The sequence below is a fragment of the Alosa sapidissima genome, chromosome 2 (genome assembly GCF_018492685.1).
Source record: "Alosa sapidissima isolate fAloSap1 chromosome 2, fAloSap1.pri, whole genome shotgun sequence".
Taxonomy (NCBI): Eukaryota; Metazoa; Chordata; class Actinopteri; order Clupeiformes; family Clupeidae; genus Alosa; species Alosa sapidissima.
Genome location: NC_055958.1, coordinates 3,104,683 through 3,114,252, shown reverse-complemented (window position 1 = coordinate 3,114,252; position 9,570 = coordinate 3,104,683). Strand labels below are relative to the sequence as shown.

Sequence of the window (9,570 nt, the reverse complement as noted above, 5' to 3'; positions counted from 1 at the left end):
TGGGGTTTTTGTGGTTGAGAATTGGAATGGAGTTTGGTTGGCATTGATTGTGACATTGGCAAGTTGTCATTTCATATACTGTTATCTAGTGCTGCTTTAAAAGCTGTATGCACACAAGGGAAACATTGATTCAGTAGATGTTGATAGATGTCAAATCAGGGTTAATAATACACAAAATAACATCTGATCTTCTAGCCGTGATGCATCATGATGTTTCCATACATCAGCCAAGCAAGAGGTGAAAAGGGAAGAAAAGGCCAACATCTCAAAAGGGAAATGAATGTTAGCACTGCGCAAAAGGGAGATGAATGTTAGCACTGCGCAACGTTTTTGCTACAACTTCATCGGCTGATTCTCTGCTCTCCCAAGCGCTTGGAGGTTTGTCTGAAATGAATGTTAGCACTGCGCAACGTTTTTGCTACAACTTCATCGGCTGATTCTCTGCTCTCCCAAGCGCTTGCTTGTCAACACTTAAACTCCAAAGTGTGCTTAAAGGCCCAATTTCCCTGCGGCGCGGCGTGTCCTGATACTGAGCCGCTGCCGCTATCACACATCAATCTGTTCCGGGGAAGATTTCTTTGTCTGGCCGCGTCCACCTGAGACTCTAAGCGCTGGGACAACACCGCAGCCAACAGCTGTTTGCGACTGTGAAGAAAGTGAAGACTGTGAAGAAAAGCCAACCAACCCCAAACCCCCACCTCCATCGTATGGATGGTTTGCTTTCTCCAGGCAGCTCCCCCACCTCCATCGTATGGATGGTTTGCTTTCTCCAGGCAGCTCCCCCAGCTCCATCGTATGGATGGTCTGCTTTCTCCAGGCAGCTCCCCCACCTCCATCGTATGGATGGTCTGCTTTCTCCAGGCAGCTCCCCCACCTCCATCGTATGGATGGTTTGCTTTCTCCAGGCAGCTCCCCCACCTCCATCGTATGGATGGCGCTGTCTTTCTCAGCCTTCAGTCTCTACTTTTTATTCCTATTCTTTTCCAGTTTTATTTTCTCAGCCTTTGTCTTTGATTACCATTTTTTTGTTTCGTTTGTGGCTACAGTAAGTATAAGTATATATACTTTTTTGATCCCGTGAGGGAAATTTGGACTCTGCATTTAACCCAATCGGTGAATTAGTGAAACACAAACAGCACACAGTGTACACACAGTGAGGTGAAGCACACACTAATCCTGGTGCAGTGAGCTGCCTGCTACAACGGCAGCGCTCAGGGAGCAATGAGGGTTAGGTTAGGTTGGGTTAATGAAAGTTAGGTGCCTTGCTAAAGCACTTCATCCACGGCCCACTGGTTGGGGCTCGAACCAGCAACCATCCGGTTACAAGTCCAGAGTGCTAACCAGTGGGCCACGGCTGCCCTTGTACACCTCTGGCTGCAGTGATCCCTCTATTGTGTGGCGGCACTGCTGTCAGATGGGCCATGTGATGAGTGATGGCCATGGCTCTGTGAAATGGCTGACCCAGTGGGCAGTGTAACCACACCACAAGGTTGGCAAAATGGTGTAGCCCAGGACCATCTCATCCAACCACACACCATCTGCCAGTGATGGCAAGAGTAGATATGAAGCATAAACGTGTTCATGGTGTTTCTTTTAGTGTGTGTGTGTGTGCGCGCATGTTGTGTGTGTTTCCATGTGTACTGTAAGTGTGTAAGTGAGTTTATACAATAGACCTCGCTGTCTCGGATGCCACATGCTGTGCTCAGTTCACAGTGAAATTTATAGCAAAAGGTTTTGCACTTGTTAGCAGTGCCTTGTCAAGCACAGTTAAATGTCCCCATTCATGTGTATGTGTGTGTGTGTGTGTGTGTGCGTATGAGTATGTGTACATATGAGTGTGTTAACTATACATTTGTCAGAGAGAAATTTACTTTATTTTATATACTTACAAAATCCATGAAGCCAATCAAACCATTGCAGTGGCCATCAAATATTTCTAAAAGCCTAAACCAAATAATCCATTCTCCTCTTTGAGTCACTGTTAACTCAGAGTCCTTTTGGTAGAATTATTCATTATTATTTATTAATTTGCTGATGCTTTTATCCAAAGCAACATACAGACGTCAATTGTAACAGGGTTACTCTGCATGTTGATAAGAATAATTATCCAGTGACTCATCCAGTCATTGGCCTAGATAAAGCCTTTCACAATCACTCTCATACACAAGCAGTGTCTTTGAACAAATTGTTTAAAATTTTACACAACAGAGCATAGAATTGACAATGCTTCAGAGTGCATTGGTGGTGATATAACAACAACTTTGTATAACTGTCTTTTTACTATTCTGTATCCTAAAGTTTGGTCAGTTTAATGCCTTCATAAATACCTAGTCTTCATAAATGTCTATAAATACCTAGTCTTCATAAATGCATAGCCTTTATAAATGTTACAAATACAGTAAAATCGTATTGTATACCACATATAGTGTAGTATGCCCTATTAACCTGAGAATATCCTCAAGTATGTCTTTGCAAATGCACAAATATTATCCAATCCAAGCACATTTCGATGTTTAGCCATCTGAAAAGGCATGTTTGTTTACTACAATCCATATGCATTGGTAGTTCAAAGGCATTAAAAGGTAAAGTGCATTGTAAAAATAAAAAACAAAAATTAAATGTTTTATTGTTTTGCTTTCTAAGGCAGATTGCTTTAACGAATGCACATCCACCACATACCATTTACCGCAGGACACAAGGTGCTTAATCAATATTTAACCAGTTGTTTGCAAGGTGCAAAAATGATGAAACCAACTACCGGTACCTTAAACATGCTGACTAACTATCATAAACATATCGGAGGCAATACATTTACCATACATTGTACCCATGACTACGGAGCCCGTGAGGTGACATGGAAAAAAAAAAAAATACTGAGAAAAGGTATGTACTTGGGACAAACACACTGTAAAACCGAACAGTACAAGTAAAACAATGTTTTTGATTTGTAAACACTCAAAAATGAAAAAAAGTTAATAGTACTCTAATCGTCTGTGTTACTTGAACAAATTTGAACTTTTAAGTTGACAGCACTCATCCGCTTTAAGTCATTTGAAAAAAATAGAAAGCGTGGGAAACTTCCCCACGCAAATTGTAGCAAATTTGTAGGCGGATCTTCTGCCATACGTGGACCTTGTGTAGGCCTACAGCACCAACTAGCCAACGCCGAGTGACAAGCGACGCCGGCAACGGTCGACCATCAGATGACAAGAGACGAGAACAAGAGCAGTGAAAATAGACAACGAGAGAGGAGACGACGAGAAGAGAGAAAAACCGCAATTAAACGTAAGTGGAAAAGTGAGGTGCATGTTGACCCTAAAGCACGTCCTTTATCATATTGTTTAAAAACCCGAATGTTTGAAAATATTGTCTTAGGCTACGTGACGTTACTTTATCCAGTTAGAACTAGCTAGCACTAGCAGCTAAGAATTTGGCTGCTGTAGCTTCTATGTCAGCACTTGCTGGATCAGCCAGCGATCTAACTCAATTTGCCAATGTGAGTACTAAAAATATGAACTAATTAACCCCCGTTAGCACTATTTAACACAACAGCTTGGAAGTGCAAGCTTTGTGGTGCACTGCTTGATAACAGGGCACAGGTCCTGCAACATTATCGTTTACAGCATGTTAGCAATGTTTCCTCCATTAACGTTAGTCCACTGTCATGTTACTGACTGTCTGCACATTTAAGTCAGTAGCCTAAATTCATTTGACACGGTCACACACAGTTCATGCTCAGTCAGAATGTGTATTACTTGTCAGCTGTGTAGGTGAAAACAACCATTTAATGTGCAAACTGTTCTCGGCCATTTAAGGATGCATTTAAAGTGGCATTTAAAGCAACATCATGAGATGGTGGATTGTCCTAATAGAGATTGTCAGTATGTTCAAATGTGTATTCGTCCTTCAATTCACATATTCAGAAGTTGATGCAACATTGGCATTGAGAAGGAAGGAGATCATATCAGACGTCCTTCCCCGCAGACATAGCCTACACTCTAAAAAATGATTCAGAGGTTAGTAGATAAAACTTAAAATGAAGAACATTTTCGACATAAAAAAATTAAGTTTGCTACTTGTACATGTATAGGTGAGTTGACAATTTTTTTTAAGGAGTTTGTAATACTGAAAAAGAAAGAAAGCTGTCTCAACTTATTCATATATGGATTTTCAACACACAGTCTTGCTTTCACCTAACAATAGAAAGTATTAAGTTCCTGAAACTTGTAAATCTCGTGACCAAACTTATAAAGCTAATAACACGATTGAACGTTCAGGACCTTCCAGACCACGCCTGAGAAGTAACAGAAATTATGGCACAGGATCCTGTAGCCTGCATCGAACATCACAGGTACGTGCAAAGTAGTCTAGCCTACTATTTTTGTGTTTGTTTTAAAAGCAACAGCTATCAAACAACGGCACACAGTGCGTCAAAATCTTTGTCACGTGACAGTCAAATGAAATTAACGCTACAGCTTGCCCTTTTGCTAATTTGAATATTTGAAAAGATGGATTTTAGCTATCTACAGACAGTAGCTATCGTGTCTTCCAAGCTAGCTGCTGCTTGCACGGTAATTAAACCATTTGAAAAGATGACTTTGGTAGCTGGCGTCTTCAAAGTTACCTGCAGCCTGCCCTTTGATCATTTGGAGTTAGTAAAGGTAAATTTAGCTGTCTGGTGTCTTCAAATTTCACCGTGGCAGCTGTATTCCGCACTTAATATTTTAGCATTGCTAGTTCTAACACTGCACGTGTTTGAGGATCATATTTGGTCGTCCTAGTTAAGCCTAACATTGTCACTATTTATGAAGGTTTGTGGGCCATTTGACATTCTTAGCTTAACCTGAACATAGGCCTAATAGGTAGGCCAACATTTATTTATTTTTGAAGTTTGAGAAATATTATGTGTCAATCCCTGCAAACCATGTAGATTTTGTTCATTTTGTTGTTTGTCTTGAGGTAAATTTTCTAACATTGTGCCTTTCTTTTATACAGATAAATGACGAATTCAGACGGAGCTCTACATTCATTCATTGCACAACTGGACCAGTTGCCATTGCTTTAAAAATAAACAATGCTTTCAGAAAATTTAAATTGCTGTGTGCTTTTATTCAGACAGAAGTGAAGTAAGTTACTATAACTTAAAAAGATCCATGCAAATTGTTACCTTAATTTTTTTTAAGTCATTTCAACTCAAGTTGTTTTTTGAGTAAATATTGTGAGACTTTTATAGTGAGAAGAACTCAATTAGTTTAGCACAATCAACCTGATTTGTCCTCTAAAAGCTTAATTAAGTTGAACCAACTTAATTATATTAATTTGATCATATAATATAATTCAGTTGTTCTAACTATATAAGTCTCACAATATTTACTCAAAAACGGCTTGAGTTGAAATTACTTAAAAAGATCCATGCAAATTGTTACCTCAATTTTTTTAAGTTGAGTAAGTGTATTATTTTTTAGAGTGTATTGGTTCGGTGGTGGCCTGCAATCATGTTGGAATCCCAGGTAAGCATTTCTTTTGTACAAATACTTGGAATAGATTCATTTCATGTGTGGTTCTGACCAAATGTGTTTTAAATCGTTACACTTACCCCCCTATTTTGAGTTTTTGCTCGAAATTGCACACCGCCTACTAACAATGGCCCTGTTTCCACAGACTCTGACTTATATTCAAGTGCTTGACCCCCTTTGAAAGCAGAGGTCTTGTAGATTACAACTCCTCCATGGACTTAAGATAAAAAGAATGCTTTGGTTTCAGAAGATGTACTATCAAAGAAAGGTAATCCTATTGAATTGCATGTTGTAGTTATTAACTGGCTTGACTCCATGTTTTCTCATGCAGGGATCCTCAGATGTAAATATCCGACGTGCTGTGGCGCTCTGTGGCCTTCCTTTCTACCTCCATGAGATGATGCCACTTTTCTAAAGACATGGGATGGAAGTAAGCATGTTTTCTATTGACATGAGAGTTAAAGCGTAACTGTGGCATTAAGCGACCCATGGCCTGTTGTTTCGAGGTCAACGCATGCTATTAGAATGAAAAACAATGAGAAAATTGAGTACAACATAAAGCAAATACTGGTCCAGCAGCTTAAATGGGTGGTTCAGGATTTTGGACATAGGACCTAATTTCCAAGTTAGCAAGTGTGATATTTATCAGTGGAGACCGTTTTTAACACGTTTCATCCAGTCCTCGTCTATTCAGGCGTTATATTTATTTGCCTCGGTGTACTATGGAGTGGGTAAGACTGTTTTTAGTGGCAGGCTTACACATACTGTTGACTCTTGCCAGCCTAGCACCTGCGAACTCTGCAACTAGAAGGACTGGATGAAACGTGTTGAAAACGGTCTCCAACTTGTGTTTTTATCTTGGATCTTGGCACAAGGGATTATAACACCTAATCCTGTGTATTAATGTAATATCACACTTGGTAACTTGGAAATGAGGTCCTATGTCCAAAATCCTGAACCACTCCTTTAAACTAACCTAACAAGGCATTTGAACTGAACTGAAACTAAAGCCAAATTCCCTGGTAGGTTATCAATAGCTGCTGGGCCACTACTCAGTCTATGTTGCACCAATTGTTTAAATTCTTTTAATTTTATTCTTACGAACAGCCGTGACCTCGAACAACAGGGCTATGTGTCGAATAACGCTGGAGTTACATTTCAAGCTTTTGTTTTTCTGTTTGTTTTTTCACCAAGAAACTCCAGGGAAGTTACTTAGTATTATTTCAAGTAATTATTTCAATAATGCAACTGCCCTGGAAAGGTTTGAAGATAAAATGTTAAACTTAATATGACATGGTATCACTTGACATGTAATGCCTATTAGATATTCAATTAACACACAATTGTTCTTTGTTCATTTCTTCAGGTCTCTCAATCGGAGTTCCCAGATATTGAGGACCTTACTGTTGAACTCATTCTGATCAGCACGAACAGTGCAAATGCATCCCTCTGCCCAAAGAAGACTCCAGTTGTTTTGGATTGAAATGATTGTTGAATTTCCTAGCATTGGTCAGGCATTTGTCATAAAGTATCTATCTATCTATCTATCTATCTATCTATCTATCTAGATAGATAGATAGATAGTATCTATCTATCTATCTACTGTATCTATCTATCGATCTATCTATCTATCGATCTATCTATCGATCTATCTAGTCTTTATGCCCTTGATCTAAACTGTGTTTATTTGAATTTAGCCTCCACTACAGCCCTGTTCTGAACTCTAACCTGTATTTGTTTCCATGGTTTACATGAAAATAAAAGATTAAGAAGAATTTCACTGGCCTTTGTCAACCTTTTTAATAATTTTCTTTCAAGTCCTTAGTTGAAACTAATCAAAATGGACAAGTTTGTTCAACTTTCTGGAAATTAAAACTTTTAAGTTTTAAATTTAATTTAAAGAATTGGTTGAAGCAAAATGAAATATTTCCGGCTGACATCAATAAATCCAATTAAGCTATCTAAGCTTAATTTTATTAATTACCGTGAACTCATGTAGTTGATGTTTCTTTAACTTAAAAAAACCTTGTTGAACACACTCAAAATTTGCTAGTGAAGACTAATTAAAAAAGGTAAGTTTCTTTGACTTAGCAAAACCGAGTTACTATTACTTAAAAAATTTTGTGTAATCGGTTTCACCAATTTTTTTGAGTTCAATTAACTTGTCGGGTTTTACAGTGCACTGATAGGTTTGCGAGATCTTAAGTTTGTTTTTGCAAGATCTTGAGTTTGTTTTGCGAGATCGAGTTTCTTTTGCGAGATATTGACTTTCTTTTGCGAGATATTGAGTTTGTTTTGCGAGATCTCGAGTTTCTTTTGTGAGATATTGACTTTCTTTTGCGAGATCTCGAGTTTCTTTTGCAAGATCTTGAGTTTGTTTTGCGAGATATTGAGTTTGTTTTCGAGATCTCGCAAATCCATCAATGCTGAACCACAAACGTTCTGGAGAGCTTCAGTCACTAAAATTACGTTGCAGTGCCTTGTTTTGCCAGCATGCGGCGAACAAGAGCAAAACTAACGGGCTTCACGCATAAATGCAGGCCAGGCTGCAGTGTCATTGTCGGCAAAATCACTGAAAGAGACGCAACGGGAAGCAACGGGAGCAACCGCACCGGCCCGGTCAGGAGGGGGGGCAGAAAAATATATAATCAAATAAACGCTTTCTGTGGTGATTCTGCATTAAGTGCATTCATTGATGTGTCTCACTTACCAGCTTAAAGCGTTGTTGCTTGTTGTTTCTGGCAGTTTCCCTATTGGCAATTTATTTTTAAAAATGTATCAAAAGTTACCCCTCCCCCGTGGGGAGTAGTAGGCTACGTTAGCCCATCTGACTGCAAGTGTCAAGACATGAGATTAAGAGATTCTGTTCTCGGAAGCGTAGCCAGAAATGTTCAAATGGGTGGCCATACAAACATTAATCATAGGCATGTTATATTTATGACATATAAGTGGAATTTATTGAAGGCATTTGATCACAGCTGACAAATTACGCAGCAACATTTTCAACTGGAGCAAAACAATGCATGAATGTAGCTTCGGTGCGTCACATGAAACACAATTGAGACAATAGTTTGACCATATTGGACAACTTCAAAGCCTTCTCATAGGTGTGTTACATTCATGACATGAAAAGTGGAACTTATTGTACAAAAATGACACATTATGCAGTCAGCTAAACATTTTAAACTTGCGCAAAACTGCATGAACCCAGCATCGGTGCGTCGCATAAATTAAAACACAAATCGAAGCAACAGCTTGACCATCGGACAATCCTACTGCAAAGCCTTTTCATAGGCATGCAGCGTTTATGACATAAAAAGTGGAATATGAACGCATTTCATCACACCTGACAATTACGGAGCTGCCGGCTGTATCCTACGCGATTTGACTGATTCTTGAACTATCAGCGCAGTGTTGACTTGCGCGTCTTTTTTAGATGGTGAACGTAAACAAAGGAAAGCCCTCTAATTGGACGGGCAAGACTGACAAGTAGACAGGCCCGGCCGTGGCTACGCGTATGCTTGGTAGGCAAAACTAGTGGGAAAATGTCTGTAAACAAATTTGGTAGCCAGAAAAAAGAACATAAACAGAGGATAGAAAATACAAAAAAGGGAGAGAACGCAAAGAAGGTAGGCCTATGGTTCTTGGCTTCCAGTTCGGCAACAGACGAGTTTGAGGATACGGTAGCCCGCTGTGGCATGGTTGCTTACAATTGTATGGTTGATCTATATTATTTTAACTAATTGATCTGAATTGGTTGATGTTTCTCCTGGTAGCCTCGCCTGTGCTGCGTGCGTATACCTAGGCCATAATGGCTGTTGCGGTCATGGGCGTGTTGCTCCCCGGCACAGAATAACGTAGAACCGGCCCTGTCTAAAATCAAAAGACTATCACTGTGCGTGTGTGGTAACGTTAACTTCTGGTCTTGACTCACTGCAGAATGTAGCGGCTTGTTCACTGCACTGGAGAATACAGCTAAACAAGTTAAAGAAAGGGAAACGAAACATATTTTTAAAGCCTCTAAAATCAAATTGACAATTGAAATCGAGGTTTA

At 39.5% G+C, this 9,570-nt stretch overlaps 1 long non-coding RNA gene across 1 annotated transcript; it reads left to right on the top strand.

The window, feature by feature from the left end:
• The first annotated feature begins 3,984 nt into the window (after positions 1-3,984).
• Positions 3,985-5,094, top strand: LOC121694526. Its single transcript, XR_006025798.1, has 3 exons — positions 3,985-4,090; positions 4,278-4,351; positions 4,996-5,094. It is a non-coding gene; the product is annotated as an uncharacterized LOC121694526 (long non-coding RNA).
• Positions 5,095-9,570: the final 4,476 nt, after the last annotated feature.